We start from the raw sequence: 21,244 nt of genomic DNA on the forward strand, positions 1-21,244 counted from the left end.
CAGAAAGAATGTTCTAAGACTTCCAAGCCTCGGCATTAAGCAAAAGCATTTAAGCAAACCCGACAGCTTCTGCTTTGTACTCTGGAAAATGCCAGCCACTCATAAGGAGAGACCACCCTGCTAGCCACAGGGAGAGGCCCTGTGAAAAGAAAGATGCCTGGCCAGCTCTAGCTCTTCAGCTCATCCCAGCTGAGCTATGAGACACATGAGTGGAAAAGCCCTTAGGAAGTTCCAGCTCCAGCAGACACCATATGGAACAGAGATAAGCCATCCCCACGGAGCACTGCCAAAATGACAGCATTGTGAACAAGTAAATGATCACTGTTTTAAGGCACTAAATGTTGGGGTAGTTTTTAAAGCAGCAATAGATAACCAAAACAAAGCTAACAGAAATGCCCATCACAGATCAATGACTCTAAGCTCTACCAAATAGAGTGTTTGTGATGAAAACATCTTATCTCAGGAGTCACTTGCTTTCTGTTTACTCTCTTGCTGATTTATAATCTTCCCACCTGGTGCTTGTTTATCCCAGTGGTGCACCAAGGAGGGAGTGCCTCGGGGCAGCATAGGTAAAGTCTGTCCCTAGGAGGGAGGAGTATTTTACCACATTGTTTGGAACTGTTGGAGCATAATAATAAAAAGCAAACTGACTTTTAGTCAATTTTATTTTAAAATTCTTTGCAGACACACAAATTTACTGTGTACTGCCTGTAGCTGGGGCAGATCACTCCTGCTGCCACCCTCCCTGGTATGCCAGTGATTTACATAAATGCATGCAGTAAAACTCAGGAGTAATGTCATCTCCATAGCGTAGAGCTGTCTGAACACAACCAAACTGTCAACTTACACAAATGCAAGCAAGCTTTTCATCTGTTCACTGACAAAGACCCAGCCAGGTTCCCCGCCTGGGCAGATCCAGTGAATCCAACCATCCCTTAATTCACAGAATAATTCTTAGCGTGTTGCTATAGTACCCACTTCCAGGCTGACCCCCTGCTGTGGGGGTGACCCTTTCCCCATCTGTCAGAGTCCTCCTGTCTGTTTTCCATGGAGCTCAATACACTCCCTTATCTACCCTAACAAAAGGGATTCAACCTCAAGTTTTGTTTTGAAGACTCACAGTGCAGGACCACATTCACACCAACAAACAGATACAATGCAACTAATGCCTCTGCCTCCTGCTTATGAAAGCAGGCTGTGGCCATCACCCTGCCAGTGGCATCGAGGCTGCTAAAGAATGTTGTTTCTTACCAACTTGTAGGATGGCTACTTGGGGCAGCCTCAGAACAAAGCAACAAGTTGTTCAGTCTGTACTGAGGAGAATCTCAAAGTGAAGTCCACTTAGGTCTTTTTCTAACTACCCATCAATAGTTAGGATCCGCTGGGCTTCTACTATGGACACAGCATGTTGCCAAGTGTCAGGGAAAGACAAGAAATTTTTAAAATTGCATTTTAGATAAACAATCACTTAGCATTCCAGTGACATCTGCTGTCTTAAGGGAAGAAAGGGTCTGTCTGGGTCTCCAGAAAGCCTGGAACAAGGAAGCAAGAGATTCTGTGATTTCTGCTTTCTGAAGTAAAAACAGAAAACAGACGTTTAACTGGGCTGCCAGTTACCATCTCAGAAAGGAGTCAAGAATTGTTCCAGGGCAATAAGTGTAAGAGCTTTTCAAGACCCTGCAACCTTTGTGACTTTTGTGTGTTTGTCTGTTTAACCCTATTTCCACATGGTGATTTGAAATAAAATCCTTAAAAAGGATCTGTGTGCTGGCTGAGGCAGCAGAAAGGAAAAAGGAGGAGGGCCCTCTTCATTCAGTAACCAGTGCTAGGGAGGAGTCCCCAAGAACTGGGGTAGCCTGCCCTGGATTGTGACTAACGATCACTCCAGGCCTAGGATATTTTCTCCAGTTTCTGGAAAGTCCTTTCAAGGCTTCTTAGTTTCTGGCTGAATGTATAGATAACCGAATTATTTAGAACTTAGAGCAGAGGCTGGGCACGATGGCTCACGCCTGTAATCCCAGCACTTTGGGAGGCCAAGGCGGGCGGATCACCTGAGGTCGGGAGTTCAAGACCAGCCTGACCAACATGGAGAAACCCCATCTCTACTGAAAATACAAAATTAGCTAGGCATGATAGTGCATGCCTGTAATCCCAGCTACTCGGGAGGCTGAGGCAGGAGAACCGCTTGAACCAGGGAGGCGGAGGTTGCAGTGAGCTGAGATCGCACCATTGCACTCTAGCCTGGGCAACAAGAGTGAAACTGTCTCAAACAAAACAAAACACCTTCAAGCAGAAAGCAAGGTCATCCCTTAATGGATATGGCCTAGAGACGTGATACAGAATGGCCCTTCATACACCACCCTAGCTCCAAGGAGCCCTGAAGCTTGAAGAGGCACTGTGTGGGGCAGATGTGACTCGGTCTTGGGGCGGTTGTTGGACATTAGTTGAAGTGTGTGAGCAAAGGACTTTGTAACTCCCGCTGCCAAAGCGACTTCTTCACTCACAGTGCTACTTCTGGGCACTGCCCAACAGTCCACATATGCCAGAGGCAACTCGAGGTGGGTCTGTAACCATGAATTGCTTTGTTAGGATGACAGCTTGAGTACAAGTGCCTTTCTGCTCTTCTCAAAAGGATGCAGATGATATGGTTACTACTTACATAAGCCACACACTGCCTAAGTAATCTACCTAATCTACCTATTTAAGGAAAACTCGTTGATTGGATTCTTTTTTTTTCTTTTTGCATGAATGAACTACCTTAAATACCCATTTCATTTTGCAAGATGAATTTGTGCTTTTAAATGTCCATGTTTCTCATGGCTTTGGCAAAGCCAGCCTAAACGTTTTGATCATCTGAGGCAAGGTTTTTGATTTCTGTAGCACCCTTTTGGGGCCTCTTTTCCTGCTTTATTCCTCTTTGATAGGAGTAGGCATTTATTTCTCTTAAATATCCATTACATTTTGCAACATGAATTTGTGTGTTTTTGTTTTTTGTTTTTTGTGTTTTTTTTGAGATGGAGTCTTGCTCTGTCACCAGGCTGGAGTGCAGTGGCATGATCTTCACTCACTGCAACCTCTGCCTCCCGGGTTCAAGAGATTCTTCTGCCTCAGCCTCCTGAGTAGCTGAGACTACAAGCGTGTGCCAGCTCACCCAGCTAATTTTTGTATTTTTAGTAGAGACAGTTTCACCATGTTGGCCAGGATGGTCTCGATTTCTTGACCTCAAGATCTGCCGGCCTCAGCCTCCCAAAGTGCTGGGATTACAGGCATAAGCCACCACACCCGGCCTATTCAACAATTATTTAATGAGCACTTATTCTATGTCAGGCACCAGGCATACAGCAGTGAACAAAACAGATAAAGTCTTGGCCCTCAAGAACCTTCCATCTAGTAGAGGAGATACAATAAACAAGTAAATATGTAATTTAGTTGTGCTGTGAAGAAAGATAAGCTGGGTAAAGGCTTAGAGAGAAATTGGTGGGGAAGTCAGGAGGGCCTCTCTGAGGAGATGGCATTTGAGCATTGAGAACCAAAGGGCATAGAAGAGTGGTCCAGGAGCAGAAAGAGCAAGTACAAAGGCCCGAGATAGAAGAGTCCTTGCTGTGCCTAAGAGTAGTGCGGTTCTCAGCAGTGCTACACAGTGTAACTGAGGATTTGGCATGACCTGGTATCTCATGGGGACCTGACCAGACCCATAGGTTTACAAGCTGAAGAGCCGTAGAACTTTGAATTCCTTTGCTGTCTTTTGGGTTTTTACAACACTTCCAGAAAGGCCCACAGATCTCTGAGAAGTCACTTTTTGTGTTTTTTATTATTATAACGTGAAACTAAATTGTAGAGCCCTGAGAACAGGTCTCACAGAATGGGCCTCAGGTAATCAATTCTGTTGCATGCTGGAGATAAATACACTCTGTGCTGTCTGGTAAGGAAGGAAGGGACAGATAATTATGGAGTTCCTGCTCTGGAATGGGGACAGTTGCTTATCTTCTAAGTGCCTCAGTTTCCTCACATGTAAAAGAGGGACAATAATACCAGCTCAGAGAGACAATAAAGGCAGAAGGGTGCCTGGCACATGTAGGTCTTTGGTAAGTGTGTGTTCTTACCAGCACATAGACCCTTCTTGTCCTATTTCTTTTTGTGTTGCTGTAACAGAATACCTGAGAATGGGTAACTCATAAAGAACAGAGATTTATTTCTTACAGTGGTGGAGTCTGGCAAATCCAAGGTCGACAGACCTACAGAAACGCAAGAAAGCGTGTGCACACACATGAGAGGAAGGGGGTCAAACTCATGCTTTTTATCAGGCATCCACTCCTGTGATAACTAATCCACTCCTGGGATAACAGCATTCATCCATTTATGAGGCATCTCTTAAAGGTCCACCTCTCAACACTATTACACTGGGGATTTAGTTTCTAACACATGAACTTTGGGGAACACGTTCAAACTATAGTGCTTCTCATATGAAGGATTTTCTCTCTAATCACCATGTGGAAAGAGGATGGTATTTATTTATCTATTTCCCTTTTTTGAACCCCAAATAGATTAAAAGGAAATAGGATTTTAAAAGAAAATAAGAGGAAAAATGCTTAAAAGCTTTAATAACTTCTGAGAGCTTGAGCCCCCTCAAACCATAAAATTAACAGCAAAGTATCTTCATCTTCTTTAATAAGTCTATAAGCACAAACCAGAGAGGTGGTCTTGACCTATGCTTGAATTTGTGCCTACCTAACCTGCATTTTATATTATGTGAATGTTTAAAACCATAGTTTGGAAAAGAAGTCCCTCCCCAGCACACACTGATACACCTGGGTTATTTTACCTGCTCAAACACAAGTGCAATAGAAACCAATCAATCCTGTAAATTAAACTCCTGGAAGCCATATAATCCATAACTCAGAATAGAATTTAAAGTGAGAAGCAGCTGAATCAGCTGAATCTAATGGTTTAAGAGCCCTCATTCTAGAATCAGACCTTAGTGCAAGCTGAATGACTTTGGGCTTGACCTCTCTTAGCCTCCATTTCCTGATGCATAAAATGGGGATTATTAGAATGCCTCCTTCAGTGGTTCGAGGTTAATGAGATAATGCATGTAAGCACTTAATACAATGCTTGGCACTATAGTAAGAGCTTATTAAAAGGTCATAAGAGTAACCTGAGTGTGCTGGGTTCTCCAATGTTTGGGCAAGTGTTATATGAGCTGGGGGGGTCAAGGATGGCCTCTCCATAAGGTGAGTTCTGAGCCAAGCCCTGCATGATGAAAGGGGCAAGCAAGCTCTGTGAAGCTCTAATCAGTGACTGGTAACAGAAGGAACAGTGAGTGTGAAGGTCCCACCACACCACAGGGGTGCTTAGAGGACCAGCAGTGTGGCCGGAGTGCAGCAGTGAGGGAAAGAAACTGGAGAAGGAGACCAGATCAGAGAGGTGGGCAGGGTCTGGGTCAGGAGGGAACTTGCAAACCAGAATGAAAAGTCTAGATTTCATTCAAAATGTGATGGGAAATGAGAGGATTCAATACTTTCAAAAGAATACCCCTGGCTGCTGTGCAGAAAACTCGTGTAGTGGGTAAGATGGAAGGCAGGGAAATAAGATGCAGTAATTCAGAGGAGGGAGGGTGGGGTTAGGACCAGGATGGCAGCAGTGGAGGAGGAGGTAAATGAATGACTGAGATGAAGATTTATTTTGAAGATAGAGACAATAAGGCTGCTTAGTGAACTGATGTGAAGTGTGAGAGAAAGAGAATCAAGGATGGTGCTTGGGGTTCTGATAACACACGGTGAACAATGATGCTATTAAAGGGAATGGGTGCCAGGCGCAGGGGCTCGTGCCTGTAATCCCAGCACTTTGTTAGGCCGAGGTGGGCAGATCACTTGAGGTCAGGAGTTCGAGTCTGGCCTGGCCAATGTGGTGAAACCCCGTCTCTACTAAAAAATACAAAAATTACCTGGGCGTGGTGGCAGGTACCTGTAATCCCAGCTACACGGGAGGCTGAGGAAGAGAATAACTTGAACCTGGGAGGCGGGGGTTGCAGTGAGCTAAAATCATGCCACTGCACTCCAGCCTGGATGACAAAGTGAGATTCTATCTCTAAAAATAAAAAATGGGGAGAAACAAAGAAAGGATGAGGGAGACACATTGAGCTTGAAATGCTTTTTATATCCAGGTGGAAGTTCCAGGGCAATTGAATATTTGGGTCTGGAGCTCAAAGAGGAGGAGGGAGTGGTGATGTAAATGTGTAACTTATCAGCTTTAATATTTATAGCCATAGAACAAGATGGAAGGAGCTAGGGAGAGATTATGGACAGAGGAAAGGGCTGAAAGCTGGGCCCAGGGCTCTGACATTTAGAAGAAAGAAGATAAGGGATATCCAGCCAAGAAGAGTGAGAAGGGACAGCCAATGGGGTGACTGAAAATAAGACAGCATGGTGGCCTGATCCAAGTACTGAAACTGTCTTTGGAAGGAAAGTATGACCAACTGCAGAGAAGCCAGATACGATGAGAACAGCGAGATGGCTTCTAGATCCAGCAAGATGGTCTACAGCAGATGTACTGATAGCAATAACTTCACTTACACATACCCTGAGAATGACCTTGTAGTCTAAGAAGATGTGTGTTTGGAGTTACAAGCTGAGGAATGTGGAAGTGGCCAACCCAGAAATTCACTCATTATTCATGAAGGACATCTGAACCCCCGGGCCACCTCTTGGAATGAGGGTTGTACAGGGGAAAGAGGCTCTTTGTTTGGGATTAAATGAAGGTTGCTAGGTGGAGGTTGCTAAGTGGAAATGCCATACAAACTGCATGCTTTTTACAAATGGTGGTGGTGCTTCTGTCCAGCTCACTGCCATTGGACCATCCCTGTTTGTAAATCCACCCAACAAACCCTATGTCTCGTTCATTGTCTCCAGGTCTCTTCTTCAGCCTCTCTGACATGGTGCTAGCCCTACTGGTGTCAGCAGGGGTCCAGCACGACAGATGGTGGTCAGTGGTGACTTTGGCACAGGGAATTTGTGAGGAGTGTTGGTGGCCATGGAGTCCTGACTGGAGTGGGTTAAAAAGAGGGAGGAAAATCACAAGAAAGAGAGACTGGAGGTGAGGAAGCAGACATAGAAGGTCTAAATGCATTTACTTCTGGAGCTGCCATAACTAAGAACTGCAGATTGGGCAGCTTACAGAACAGAAAGGTATTTTCTTGATAGCTCTGGAGGCTGGAAGTCCAAGATCAAGGTGTTGTCAGGGCTGGTTTCTGCTGAGGCCTCTCTCCTTGGCTTGTGGATGGCTGTCTTCTCCCTGTGTCCCCACATGCTCTGCCTGTGTTGTCTGCGTCCTAATCTCCTCTTCTTGTAACGACACTAGTCATACTGGATTAGGGGCCACTCTGATGACCTCTTGATCACTTCTTTCAAAGCCCTATCTCCATATATAGTCACATTCTTTTTTTTTTTGAGATGGAGTCTTCCTCTGTCGCCCAAGCTAGAGTGCAGTGGCATGATTTCAGCTCACTGCAACCTCCACCTCCTGGGTTCAAGCAATTCTCCTGCCTCAGTCTCCCGAGTACCTGGGATTACAGGCACATGCCACCATGTCCAGCTAATTTTTGTATTTTTGGTAGAGACGGGTTTCACTGTGTTGACCAGGCTGGCCTCAAACTCCTGACCTCAGGTGATCCAACAGACTCAGCCTCCCAAAGTACTGGGATTACAGGCGTGAGCCACCGCGCCCAGCCATATATAGTCACATTCTGAAGTGCAAAGGATTAGGGCTTCAACATATGAATTTGCGAGGTGCACAATTCAGTCCATAACGCTAAGCAATTCTTTCCTTAGAAACTTTGTTGTTAAGGAAAGCAAAAGATCAAAGTGGAACTAGATGTGAATGGGAAGACAGGGAGGTTTTGTCTTTACTTTGGGCTTTTACTCTGGGAATTACAACTACTGGTATTGCTGGTAAGAATGGTATGGCAGAGAAGCTGAAACTGGCTGCTGGCAAGAGGGGGTGATCACGGTAGCAAAGCCTGAGTAACTGAGAAGGGATGGGATCAAGAGGTATCCAATGACTTACTCAGGTCACATAACCTGTGAATGATGGGGCCAGCACTTGGCCTCAGGAATCCTTACTCCAAGACTCTTCAGTCCAACCAAGCTGCATTTCAATTCCTGTCTTTGAGAGCAGCAATAACCATAACAATCTCCCAGGATGTAAAGGAGGAAACGTATTCACTTATCAAATTACAGCTGTCCTGGCTACCTACATACTAGGTACTCAAGACTTGAAGAGGAGGAAGGAGATCAGTGGGTTCTTGGAAGGGGAAGAGGACAAACAGATAAGACTCCATTTGCCTGATTGACAACTAAAACACCCTTAGGAAGTCCAGTTCCAAAGGTGGTTGAATATTTTGAATCCCTGACTTAGCATTGGCCAATTTTTGTTGTTGTTTGTTTGTTTGTTTGTTTGTTTTAGAGATAGAGTCTTGCTCTGTTTCCTAGGCTTGAGTGCAGTGGCACATTCATGGCTCACTGCAGCCTCGACCTCCTGGGCTCAAGTGATCCTCTCACCTCAGCCTCCTGAGCAGTTGGGACTGCAGGTGCATACCATCGCGCCAGGCTATTATTTTTATTTTTTAATTTTTTGTAGAGATGAGATCTCACTATGTTGCTCAGGCTGGTTTCGACTTCCTGGGCCCAAGTAATTCTCTCGCCTTGACCTCCCAAAGTGCTGGGATTATAGGCATGAGCCACCATGTCTAGCCTGGCCTGTTTGTATGAACTGACCTTGGCTTTGGGTCCCCGCCAGTTTCGGATGTTGACATCTCTTCAGCTTTTCATGTGCAGGTTATATTCTCTGTCCCTAGCACCGAGGAGCACGTGGTTTTGTGATTTTACTTCTACAAACTGTCTTATCACAGCACTTGCATGTCAGAGTCCAGATGTAAACAGATCAATCAATGAGTAAACCTTGGCTTCACATTTTGTGCAGACAAACTTAACCGATACATATACAAACAAAGTCTCTTAGCTACTGCACAGCCTCTGTGTCACCAGATCTTTGCCTTAAAAACACTTCCTTTTTTTTTTTTTGGTAGCAGCTTTATAGAGATAAAATTCACATGCTGTATAATTCATCCATTGAAGATGTGCAACTCACTGGTTTTGGTGTTTTCACACAGCTGCCAACGTTTCCTTCTTGACATTGTGGTTTTCACCTGAATAGACAGGTCAAACTCCCAACCTCAGTACGACTCTGCTATTTTCATCATGGCAATTTCCAAACCCATAAAGGTTATCTGAAGGCAAATGTAGATATGACTGGGCCTTCCCTGGTGCCTCGTTAGCAGCTGATGACTTGTCTAAGTTCATCCGGTGGAAACTGCTCCATGTCTGTTATATGGGTGGCTGTTGTGGAACGAATGAACAAGGAATTGAGTGAGCAGTTTTAATACAGTAAAGGCTGGATGCCTTGCTTGGTGCACAGACAATGACATCTCAGTATTTTTATTCCAGATGGCAGAATGCTAAATCCCTTTCATTTGTTTCACATCTTCTTACCACCCTTTCTGCTAAATGCTCCATTTCATTATCCTCCAAAGTGTTTGTTTTGAAACCATGTATGTCATTGTCCTCTTTCCTCTCATGGAAACCACCTGTAGCAGCAACCACTGGAGCTGCTGCAAACATTTGTTTTTGATAACAGTGTATTCTGAACGTCTGTGGTTTCAATTTCTATTTTTGTCCCTGACTGTTGTAACTTTTCGAACAAACCCATTATACCTTTTACGAGTAGCTTTGCTTTTCCCAGGCATTTGCACTCTGCCCAACACGTCAGCTACATAAACTGTGACAAGGCCATTGCAAGATTGCTCTATCATTATTACCCAAGAAAATGTCTTGTGAGAGACCAAAACTCTAAAAGGCCAGCATATAGACATTTTTGGCCTTTTATTAATTATATGCAATCATCTCTGAACACAGAAACAGTGTCAAGAGACTATCATTCTTTTGGAATTTTGACCAACAATACAGAGAAGCAAAATAAACCACTCAGTCCCAATTAGAAAATTTTTTCTCTTATTCATCAGTGTTCTCCACTGACACATAAAATTCACCACTACACTCTCTCACATTTCATTTTTGTCTTTGAGCTCTAGGCCTACCTCATACAAAACTCCTCCAGCCTTTCATTCATTCAGTAAGAACTTTCACCATTTTAAAATCAGTACAATTGTCTAATGACTTATAGTTTCAACATGTTTTCATCTGCGTCGTTTAAACTGGTCCTCACAACAATTCAGAGAATGAAGTCAGAACAACCATTATTGTTGTTTTTTTTTTCTTTTGAGACAGAGTCTCGCTCAGTTGCCTAGGCTGGAGTGCAGTGCCACGATCTAGGCTCACTGCAACCTCCGCCTCCTGGGTTCCAGCAATTTTCCTGCCTCAGCCTCCCCGGTAGCTGGGACTACAGGCGCGTACCAATACACCTGGCTAATTTTTTTGTAGTTCTTAGTAGAGACAGGGTTTCACCACATTGGCCAGGTTGGTCTCCAACTTCTGACCTTGTGATCCACCCGCCTCGGCCTCCCAAAGTGCTGGGATTACAGGCATGACCACTGCACCCAGCCTAGAGCAACCATTATTACTCCCATTTTATAGAGAGGAGACTAAGGTCTCTTGGCTAGCCAGTAATAAAACTTGTACCAAGAAATTGATTTGAATTCTAGTCCAGGATTTTTTCCTACCATAATACTGACCTTCATATTTCGCTATGATTCTCCAATGTCAGCTGCATCAAAATCCCCTGGAGAGCTTGTTGTATCACAGATTGCCGGGGCCCGTCCCCAGCATTTCTGATTCAGTAGATCTGGAGTGAGGCCCAAGAATTTTCTCATTCACACCAACACTTCTCCACTTTGTCCCTTGCCTTCCCCTTCTCAGCTTCCCTTCCAGCTAGGGTTGGCCATGTGACATAGTTCTGGCCAATGAGATGTCAGCAAAAGTCTTCTAGGACAACTGTGCTTTCCTGATGAAAAGGGATAGAGTTGGCTCTTCACCCTTTCTGCTTCTTCCTGCCCAGAACAAATACGCAGTGCTCAGAGGCACAGCAGCCACCTTATGTCCAGCACATTAAAATGGACAGGATAGAAAGACAGGAGGAGGCTGAGTCTCTGATAGTCCTAGGTTCCTTACCTCCAGACTGCCTTTTTTTTTTTTTTTTTTTTTTTGAGAAAGAGTCTTGCTCTGTAGCCAAGCCTGGAATGCAGTGGCAAGATCTTGGCTCACTGCAACCTTTGCCTCCGGGGTTCAAGCAATTCTCGTGCCTCCTCCGAAGTAGCTGGGATTACAGTCATGTGCCACCATACCTGACTAACTTTTGTATTTTTAGTAGAGATGGGGTTTTGCCATGTTGGCCAGGCTGGTCTCAAACTCCTGGCCTCAAGTGATTCGCCTGTCTTGACCTCCCAAAGTGCTGGGATTACAGGCATGAGCCACCACACCTAGGCCAGACTTCTTTTTTTTTTTTTTTTTTGAGACAGTGTCTCACTCTGTTGCCCAGGCTTGAGTACAGTGGTGCAATCATAGCTCACTGCAGCCTCCAACTCCTGGACACAAGTGATCCTCCGACCTTGGCCTCCCAAAGTGCTGATATTACAGCATTAGCCACTGCACCTGGCCTTCAAACTCCCTTTTTTTTTTTTGGAGATGGAGTCTTGCTGTGTTGCCCAGGCTGGAGTGCAGTGGCATGATCTCAGCTCACTGCAACCTCCGCTTCCTGGGTTCAAGCAATTCTCCTGTCTCAGCCTCCTGAGTAGCTGGGATTACAGACACCTGCCACCACGCCCATCTAATTTTTGTATTTTTAGTAGAAACGGGGTTTCGCCAAGTTGGCCAGACTGGTCTGGAACTCCTGACCTCAAGTGAGCCACCTGCCTTGGCCTCACAAAGTGCTGGGATTACAGACAGGCGTGAGCCACTGCACCTGGCTCAAACTCCTTTTCATGTGAGGGAAAAAAAATCTCTAACTATTGAATCACTGCGGTCAGTTTCTCTATTACCTGTAGCCAAAGGCATGTCTTACTGATACAGATAAAAAGAAGGCTAGAAAAAGAAGAGTACATGACAGTGTGGAGACTGCATGAAAAATGGCATTTAACAAGCAGTTTTGAGGACTTACTCTGTAGCTGACATTGTGCTAAGTGAATGAAGCAGGGGTCCTGCCCCCAAGGTGCTCATTGTCAAGGTGGAAAGACCACCATGTAAACATATAAAGAATGCACTGTGAGGGGACAGACGTATAAATAAAATGCTATGGAAACCCAGAAAAGGAACCCTACCTAAGGAGGTCAGGAAATGATCCCAGGAGATAACATATGAACAAGGACTTGAAGGATGAATACAGTTATGTCAGGAAGCAAAGAGAAAAGAGCTTTCTGTGCTTGTGTCCCTTCTTTCTGACTCAGCTGGAGACGGGTTGGAACAAGGGCCATAGCCAAACATCTAACTAGGTAATAGGGGATTCCAAAACCCAAGCTGCCTGCAGAGCCAACTTCAGGAAACTCAAAGTCCAAAGAACCAGGTGGGAAATTGTGAAGGTTGGCAAATACCTGTGACAGCAGGTCTAGGGAGCCAGAAATCTGGGGCTGAAAGACAAGAGCCAGAGAGCAGAGGGCATTTAGGGAGAACAGGGCAGTAGCTGGGAAAGACAGGTGGAGGCCTGCTTCTCAAGGAGTTCAGAAGCTCAGTGCACAAGCTCAGCAGGTCAATAAATACCCCATTTCATTATCTTATCATTCAACTTCATTTTCACATTCAGCCCTCATCCTGTTAGGGCTGTGGGAAAGTCGTCTTAGTTCTTCCTGGGGATTCCCCCTGCACCCAAGGCTGTGCTAAAATTCTGTTGCCTTAGTTGGCCTCCAGGGCCCTTCAGTCCCTGGTGCTGCTGTTTCTGTGACATAGGAACCCTGGCGGTAGGACCCTGTATTAGTCTGTTTTACATTGCTATGAAGAAATACCTGGGCAGGGCACGGTGGCTCATGCCTGTAATCCCAGCACTTTGGGAGGCTGAAGTTGGAGGACCCCTTGAGCCTAGGAGTTTGAGACCAACCTGGGCAACAAAGGGAGACCCCATCTCTACCAAAAAATTTAAAAAATAGCTGGGCATGGTGGCACATGCCTGTAGTCCCAGCTACTTGGGAGGTTGTGGCAGAAGGATACTTTGAGACCAAGAGGTTGAGGCTGCTGTGAGCTATGATGATTCCACTGCACTCCAGCCTGGGCAACAGAGAGAGACCTTGTTTCAAAAAAAAAAAAAGAAAGAAAGAAAAAGAAGAAGAAGAAAAATACCCGAGACTGGGTAATTTATAAATAAAAGAGGTTTATATGGGTCACAGTTCTTCAGGCTGTATGAGAAGCATGGCACCAACATCTGCTTCTGGTGAGGGCTCAGGATGCTTTTGCTCATGGCAGAAGGCAAAGGGGAGCAGGCATGTTACATGGCAAGAGAGAGCGAGATGGAGGTGCCAGCTTCCTTTAAACAACCAAATTTCATGTGCACTAATGGATTGAGAACTCACTCATCACCAAGGGGATGGCACCGAGCCATTCATGAATCATCTGCCCCCATGACCCAGCATCTCCCACTAAGCCCCACTTCCAACATTGGTGGGGTTCACATTTTAACATGAGATTTGGAGGGGACAGATATCTAAACTCTATCACACTCCATCTCCCTGATGGACCATGGGAATTTACACCCAGTACCTGATACATCCAGAAAGCATGGCACAGGTCTTTGCCACTGATGGGTGCCAGAGATGTCTCTTTCCTCTTCTCAGGCCCAGCATCTCTTCTTGGTGTGGGGGAAATCCCTCCCTGTGATTGCACCACTGCACTCCAGCCTGGGTGACAGAGTGAGACCTTGTCTCCAAATAAATAAATAAATAACAGAAAAGGCAATGAATATGATTAGGACTGGTTTCTTCTCATCACAGAGTTCAGCAGTGAGGCTTTCGGGGTTAGATTCTTGGCTTATTAGACACTCAGGCTCTCTTTTTCTTCTGCCATACTTAAGTGTGTGTGGTCCATGCTCAAATGTGCTTTAGTTTCACAAAATGATCATTTTAGGTCCCACCATCCTATTTCAGGCAGCAGGAAAGAGGAAGAGGCCAAAGGAAAAAGGGGTCTGCCAGCCAAGTGGGGCTGCTTTTAAGGAAGTCTTTCCAGGAGACTCACTATATAACTTCTGCTTACATTGGCCAGAACTTAGAACTATTTTCAAAGGAGGCTGGAAATGCAGTTCTTAGCTAGGCCCATTACTGCACCAACTAAATCAGGTTCCCTTGGTAAGGAATGTAAGGAATGGAAACTGGATAGACCATTATAATCTCTACCGTAAGGAGGTAGGCAGAAGAAAGAAAGAAAAAGAACATATGGAGAGAGAGAAAAAGGGAATGATGCCTTGAAAAGTGTAATCATAGGCTGCTTTTAGTTACAAGTTCTTAAAAACTGAGCCCAAACTAGCTTAAACTTTGATCAAGTAGCCAAAACAATTTACAGGTGGGGCAGATGTGTTTGTTGGGGCTCCGGCTTTGCAACTTCGCTGTTTTCTTGGATATGCCCGTCTGTGTTGGCCCTGCATTCAGGCTGACCTCACAAATGACCATGGAGTGGCTGAAGCAGTTCCAGGACTCACATTTGCACACCACATCATCCACAGCAAGACTGACCATCTTCCTAGAAAAAGTTCTGAAATTAATTTATTCATTCCAAAATATTTTTGAGTACCTACTGTGTGCCAGGTTTTTTTCTAGGTGCCAAAGATAATGACAGAGATCCTTTAGTCATCTATTGTTGCATTATCCTGAAACTCAGAGGCTTAAAACAACAAGTATTTATTATTTTACAGTTTCTGTGAGTCAGGAAACCGGGCAGGGCTTAGTTGGATGCCTTTGGCTTCGGTTCTCTCATAAGGCTACAATCAAAATGTCAGCTGGGGCCGGGCGCGGTGGCTCACGTCTGTAATCCCAGCACTTTGGGAGGCCAAAGGGGGTGGATCACTTGAGGTCAGGAGTTCGAGACCAGCCTGGCCAACATGGCAAAACCCCGTCTCTACTAAAAATACAAAAAATTAGCCAGGCGTGGTGGCATGTGCCTGTAATCCCAGCTACTTGGGGGCTGAGGCAGGAGAATTGCTCGAACCTGAGAGACAGAGGTTGCGGTGAGCCGAGATTGCGCCATTGTACTCTAGCCTGGGCAACAGAGCAAGACTCTGTCTCAAAAAAAAAAAAAAAAGATGTCAGCTGGGGCTACAGTCATCTTAAGGCCAACCAGGGGAGGATTCAACCTTCAACCCTAGCTCACTCACATGGTAGTTGGCAGGCCCCAGGTCCCTGCTGGTTACTGGCCAGAGATGTCAGCTCATTGCAACATGGACATCTCTATTGGGCTGGGAGTTGCGGGTGGAAAGAAACAGACAGAAGTCAGTCTTTTTGTAAAGCATTCTCAGAAGTGACATCCCATTACTTTTGCCATATTTTATTTATTTTGAATTACTGCCAATAAGTCCAGGCCACGCTGAATGGGAGGGGATTACATAAGGGCACGATTACCAGGAAGTTCAGATCGTGGGGAACCACTTTGAGACTGCTTACCACAATATCTAGTCAGTAGAGACAGGCAATAAACAAACATATATCATATGTCAGGGGTGATAAGTGCTAGGAAGAAAATCAACGCAGAGTAAGGGAAGGCCTTTATTATGAAATGTCATTTGGGTAAAACCTGGCACACGGGGCAGTATGCCATGTGGGCATCTGCGGAAGAGCATTCCAGCCAGAGGGAAGAACAGGTGCAAGCTCCCTGAGGCGGGAGCATGCTTGGTGTCGTTCATGAATCACACAACCAAGGTGCCTGGAGCTGAGTGAACAAGGGAGGAGACCAAGTCAGAGAGGTGGGGTGGGATCATGAAGAGACTTAGAGAAGATGGTAGAGACTTTCCTGGAAGGTTCTGCACAGGGGTGTGATGTCATGATCTACTTTACTATTAAAAATCTACGATGTGGGCAGCAGATGGTACAAAGGGCAAGAGTAAAAGCAGGTAAACCAGTTGGGATTCTACTGCAGTGGCCCAGGGGAGAGAGAGCGAAATCATGGATTGAGTCATATTGATGCAAGTGGGGAGAAGTAACTGGGTTCTGGATATATTTGATAAGATTTGCTGATAGATTGTCTTAGGGTGGGACAGAAGGAGGAGTCAAAAATGACTACAAGCCTTTCAGAATAAGGCTGTCTAAGGTCAGGATGCCATTTGCTCAGGTGCGGAGGATGAACCTGAGAGAGCAAGATTTTGACCATGTGAAGGTTGGGACACCTATTAGATAGCCAAATGCAGATGTTGCAGAAGAAGTTGGAGTCTGGAGTTCAGAGGAGAAGTGGAGGCTGGCAATAGAAATTGGAAAGGCATCAGGATCAAATTGTCATTTAAAGACAGAGGACTAGATGAGATGAATCACCTAGGGAATAGGTATTAAAGGAGAATGAGCCCTGGAGCACCTGGAACCTTTGGAAATAAGAGAATGAGGAGGATCTGGCTAAGGAAACTGAGAAAGAGAAACAGTGACAAAGGACCGATGATTCTGGAGAGAAAACCAATAGGGTCCACCTAGGAGAGCAAGAGGAGAGGCATGCCCTTTCACATGCCTCCAAAGGTCAAGTGGTGCCACTGGATTTGAAAAGTAGCAGGAGGTCATTGATTACTTTAGAGAGAGCAGCTTGCAAAGTCATAAGGTCAGCAGCTGGACAGTATTGGATTTGGAAGGGAAATTAGCTGGGCCCGGTGGTGCGTGTCTATGTTGCCAGTTACTCAAGAGGCTGAGGCGGGAGGATCAGGTGAACCGGGGAGTTCAAGGCTGCAGTGAGCTACGATCGTGCCACTGCACTCCAGCCTGGTTCACAGAGCAAGACCCTGTTTCTAAATAAAATAATTTTAAAGTTGGAAACAAAGCACAAGGGAAAACACTTAAGTTATGAAAAATTAGAATATATTGATATCAATAACAAAACATTATAATAAAATCTAGAACACAGAAAGAGGCAAATTGTTTTCAGTAAATACAGTGAGGCTTAGGATCTTTACAATGGAAAAAAAAAACTCATGCAAATTGATAAGGAAAATACTAAGACCTTACTAGGAAATCAACAAAGGACATGAACAGACAGTTGGAAAAGGAGGAAATACAACTAGTAAACAAAGATAAAGAAAACTGTTTGGCACCATTAGCAAGAAAAGAAATACAGATTAAAACCTTAAGACGGGCCGAGCACAGCGGCTGACGCCTGTAATCCCAGCACTTTGGGAGGCCAAGGCAGGCGGATCACGACGTGAGGAGAGCAAGACTATCCTGGCTAACATGGTGAAAACCCATCTTTACTAAAATACAAAAAAATTAGCCGGGTGTGGTGGCGCGTGCCTGTAGTCCCAGCTACTCGGGAGACTGAGGCAGGGGAATTGCTTGAACCTGGGAGGTAGAGGTTGCAGCGAGCCGAGATTGCGCCACTGCACTCCAGCCTGGTGACAGAGCAAGACTCTGTCTCAAAAAAAAAAAAAAAAAAAAACATAAAATGACGTGTTTTCAACTACCAAATTAGCAAAGAGTTATTCATATCATTTAACCCAGAAATTCCAGGTCAGGGAATCCTAAGAAACTAAGCCAAAATGCAAATGAAAAAGCTAGTCACGATTCTATTTATAATAGTTAATAACAGAAAATAGCCAGGCATGGTGGCTCACAGCTGTAATCCCAGTGGCTCAGGGGGCTGAGGCAGGAGGATCTTTTGAATCCAGGAGTTCGAGGTTATAGTGAGCCATGATCTTGCCATTGCACTCCAGCCTGGGTGACATGTTCCCATCTCTAAAAAAAAAAAAATTAAAAATAACAGAAAATAATCAAAATGCTGAACACCAGGAGACTGGCTTAGAAAAGCATGGCACATTCATACAATAGAATATTGATCAAGCACATACCAAAAATGCTTGGGAAGAATTTATGGTAACACAGGAAAATGCCTATATCATATTAACTTTTTTAAAAAGCAGGATTGTAAATTGTATATACCTTTTCTTCTCACCTATGGGAACCTATTTCTAGAAAAAGGGAAACTCACCAAAATGTTCCCTCAGCATCACACAGGAAGACTGGCTACCATTCTTTCATGCAGCACGCCTTTGTCTCGAACTCCTGGTCTCAAGCCATCCTCCCACCATGGCCTCTCAAAGTGCTAGGGTTAGAGGCGGGAGCCAGCACAACTTTGTTGAATTCTATACTGGCTTCTCTGCCAAGTCCTGGGAGTACAAAGATAATTCAGAAAGTCCTTCCCTTGAGGAGCTTGCATCTATGATCCGAAAAAGTGTTCTGTGTGAGTAAACAATCAAGCGTCAAAAGCTATAAGCATAATTGGAATCCAAAAATATCACAGCAGAAATGAACACAGCTGCAAGGTAAATGTTGACCGTACAGCTGGGCCTTCAGTGATGCTGCCCAGAGGCAATAGGGAATTTTGGAGCGTACTTAGCTGTCAGTTGAGTTCTCGGAAACCCCAGTGCTAGAGTAAAGATGGCCTTGACTCCAAAGGAATGAAAGTCAAGGTGTAGCTAATAGAATTGATAGAATGAAGCTGATACTCCCAAACAATATTTGTTGCCTAACTTCCTGCTATAAGTGGTTTGGTGTAACAGTGGCTTTGCTCAGCCTCTGCTCAGAACCACCAGAGTGACTTCGGATGGATTATTGGGCTTCTTCCATCTTGGGTTACTTCTTGAGCCCCACTCTTTGGCAACGACTAGCTTGGAGGTTCCTGCTGCAGTGTTAGGATTGGGCCAGTGGGAATGCCTCTATTTTCAGGTTTCTCACAGGTGGAGATGACAAAATGACACCTTGTATTTCTAGATTCTTTTATGTATATTTCACATATATTTTAAACATTCTGGGCCTGGCGCGGTGGCTCATGCCTGCAATCCCAGCACTTTGGGAGACCGAGGCGAGTGGATCCCCTGAGGTCAGGAGTTTGAGACCAGCCTGGCCAACATGGTGAAACCCCATCTCTACTAAAAATGGAAAAATTAGCAGGGTGTGGTGGCTTGCGCCTGTAATCCCAGCTACTCAGGAGGCTGAGGCAGGAGAATCACTTGAATTCTGGAGGCGGAGGTTGCAGTGAGCCAAGATTGCGCCATTGAACTCCAGCCTGGGCAACAAAAGCAAAAAAAACAAAAAACAAAAACAAAAACAAAAACCCTCTATCTCAAAAAAAAAAAAAAAAAAGAAATTCTGACTCACCTGCAAATTGAAGAATGAAGTAATTGGTAGCTGGAAATCAACCAGCTGCATTTTAAAATTTTCTGTCAGTGTTACCTCCATCTCGCTTCCTTTACCTATCAAATTGTAGTTATATAACAAATGCTAAATCAAAAAAACAAAGATTCTGATAGTGTCAGAAAGCTCTCCCAGAAAGCTACTTTCTGAAAAGTCCAACCAGGTTATTCTTTAAGTGTTTTGGTCCATGGTGTAGCAAGGCAGATTTAGAGAGCAAAGAATAGATACAATGTGATTTTTTTCTTGAAACAGAGCCTTGCTCCATTGCACAGGCTGGATTGCAGTGGCTGGATCTCGGCTCATTGCAACCTCTGCCTCCCAGGTTCAAGCAATTCTCCTGCTTCAGCCTGCCGAGTAGCTCGGATTACAGGCGTGTGCCACAACACCCGGCTAATTTTTGTATTTTTAGTAGATGTGGGGTTTCGCCATGTTGGTCAGGCTGGTCTCTAACTCCTGACCTCAAGTGATCTGCCCACCTCAACGTCCCAAAGTGCTGGGACAGGCATGAGCCACCGTGCTTGGCCACAATGTGATCTTTAAAATAGATCAAAGAGGCCACCCTGAAGGAAAATGAGTATTTGATCATAAAATTAAGTACAATTTAAAAATTCAGTTATGCTGTAATCCCAGCACTTTGGGAGGACAAGGTGGGAGGATTGTGTGAGCTCAGGAGTTTAAGACCAGCCTGGACAACATAGCAAGACCCTGTCTCTACTAAAACTTGAAGAAAAATAAGAGAAAGATCATCCGGGCATGGTGGTGCATGTCTGTAGTCCCAGCTGCTCAGGAGACTGAGGTGGGAGTCTTGCTTAAGCCCAGCAGTCAAGGCTGCAGTGCCACATGATTGTGCCACTGCATGCAGCCTGGACGACAGAGCAAGACACTGTGTCAAAAATAAATAAATAAATAAACAAACAAATAAATAAATAAATAATGTTCAATTCTTAGCCAGGTATGATGCCTCACACCTGTAATCTCAGCACTTTGGGAGGCCAAGGTGGGAGGATCACTTGAGCCCAGGAGTTTGAGGCTCCAGTGAGCTATGATAGCTTCACTTCACTACAGCCTGGGTGACAGAACAAGCCTCTGTCTCTAGCTAACTAAATAAATAAATACTCATTTCTTAAGAGAAACCTTCAATAATTACCATGTGATCGGGACTGAAATGTCTGAAGGCAAACTATCTGGGTTCAAATCCTGGCTCTGCCACTTCCTAGCTGTGTGACCTTAAACAAGCTACTTAATTTCTCTGTGTCTCAGTATTTTTTCTTTATCTGTAAAGTGGAGATGATAGGACCTCCAGCCTGGGCCACAGAGCAAGATTCTATCTCAAAAAATAACATAAAATGAGACACCAGAGAGCTCCCTCATGCCTTCTCCCCCTTGAGGACACAGTGAGAAGATGCCTAACTATGAATCAGAAAGTGACCTTTGGGCCGGGCACGGTGGCTCAAGCCTGTAATCCCAGCACTTTGGGAGGCCGAGATGGGCGGATCACGAGGTCAGGAGATCGAGACCATCCTGGCTAACACGTTGAAACCCCGTCTCTACTAAAAAAAATACAAAAAACTAGCCGGGCGATGTGGTGGGTGCCTGTAGTCCCAGCTACTCGGGAGGCTGAGGCAGGAGAATGGCGTAAACCCGGGAGGTGGAGCTTGCAGTGAACTGAGATCCGGCCACTGCACTCCAGCCTGGGCGACAGAGCCAGACTCTGTCTCAAAAAAAAAAAAAAAAAAGAAAGTGACCTTTGGGCCGGGCACGGTGGCTCACACCTGTAATCCCAGCACTTTGGGAGGCCGAGGCAGGTGGATCACGAGGTCAGGAGATCAAGACCATCCTGGCTAACATGGTGAAACCCCGTCTCTATGAAATATACAAACAATTAGT

At 45.0% G+C, this 21,244-nt stretch overlaps 1 protein-coding gene across 3 annotated transcripts in view; it reads left to right on the forward strand.

Annotated features, from left to right (window-relative positions):
• NDUFAF6 (NADH:ubiquinone oxidoreductase complex assembly factor 6) overlaps positions 1–21,244 on the forward strand; it is a 165,202-nt gene that overhangs the window by 54,308 nt on the left and 89,650 nt on the right. For all 3 annotated transcript variants that reach the window (XM_025393385.1, XM_025393396.1, XM_025393386.1), the window contains exon 2: positions 6,909–7,092. The gene's annotated coding sequence lies outside the window, so the exon portion shown is untranslated. The remainder of the gene's footprint in view (positions 1–6,908; positions 7,093–21,244) is intronic.

This window comes from Theropithecus gelada, chromosome 8 (genome assembly GCF_003255815.1).
Source record: "Theropithecus gelada isolate Dixy chromosome 8, Tgel_1.0, whole genome shotgun sequence".
Lineage (NCBI taxonomy): Eukaryota > Metazoa > Chordata > Mammalia > Primates > Cercopithecidae > Theropithecus > Theropithecus gelada.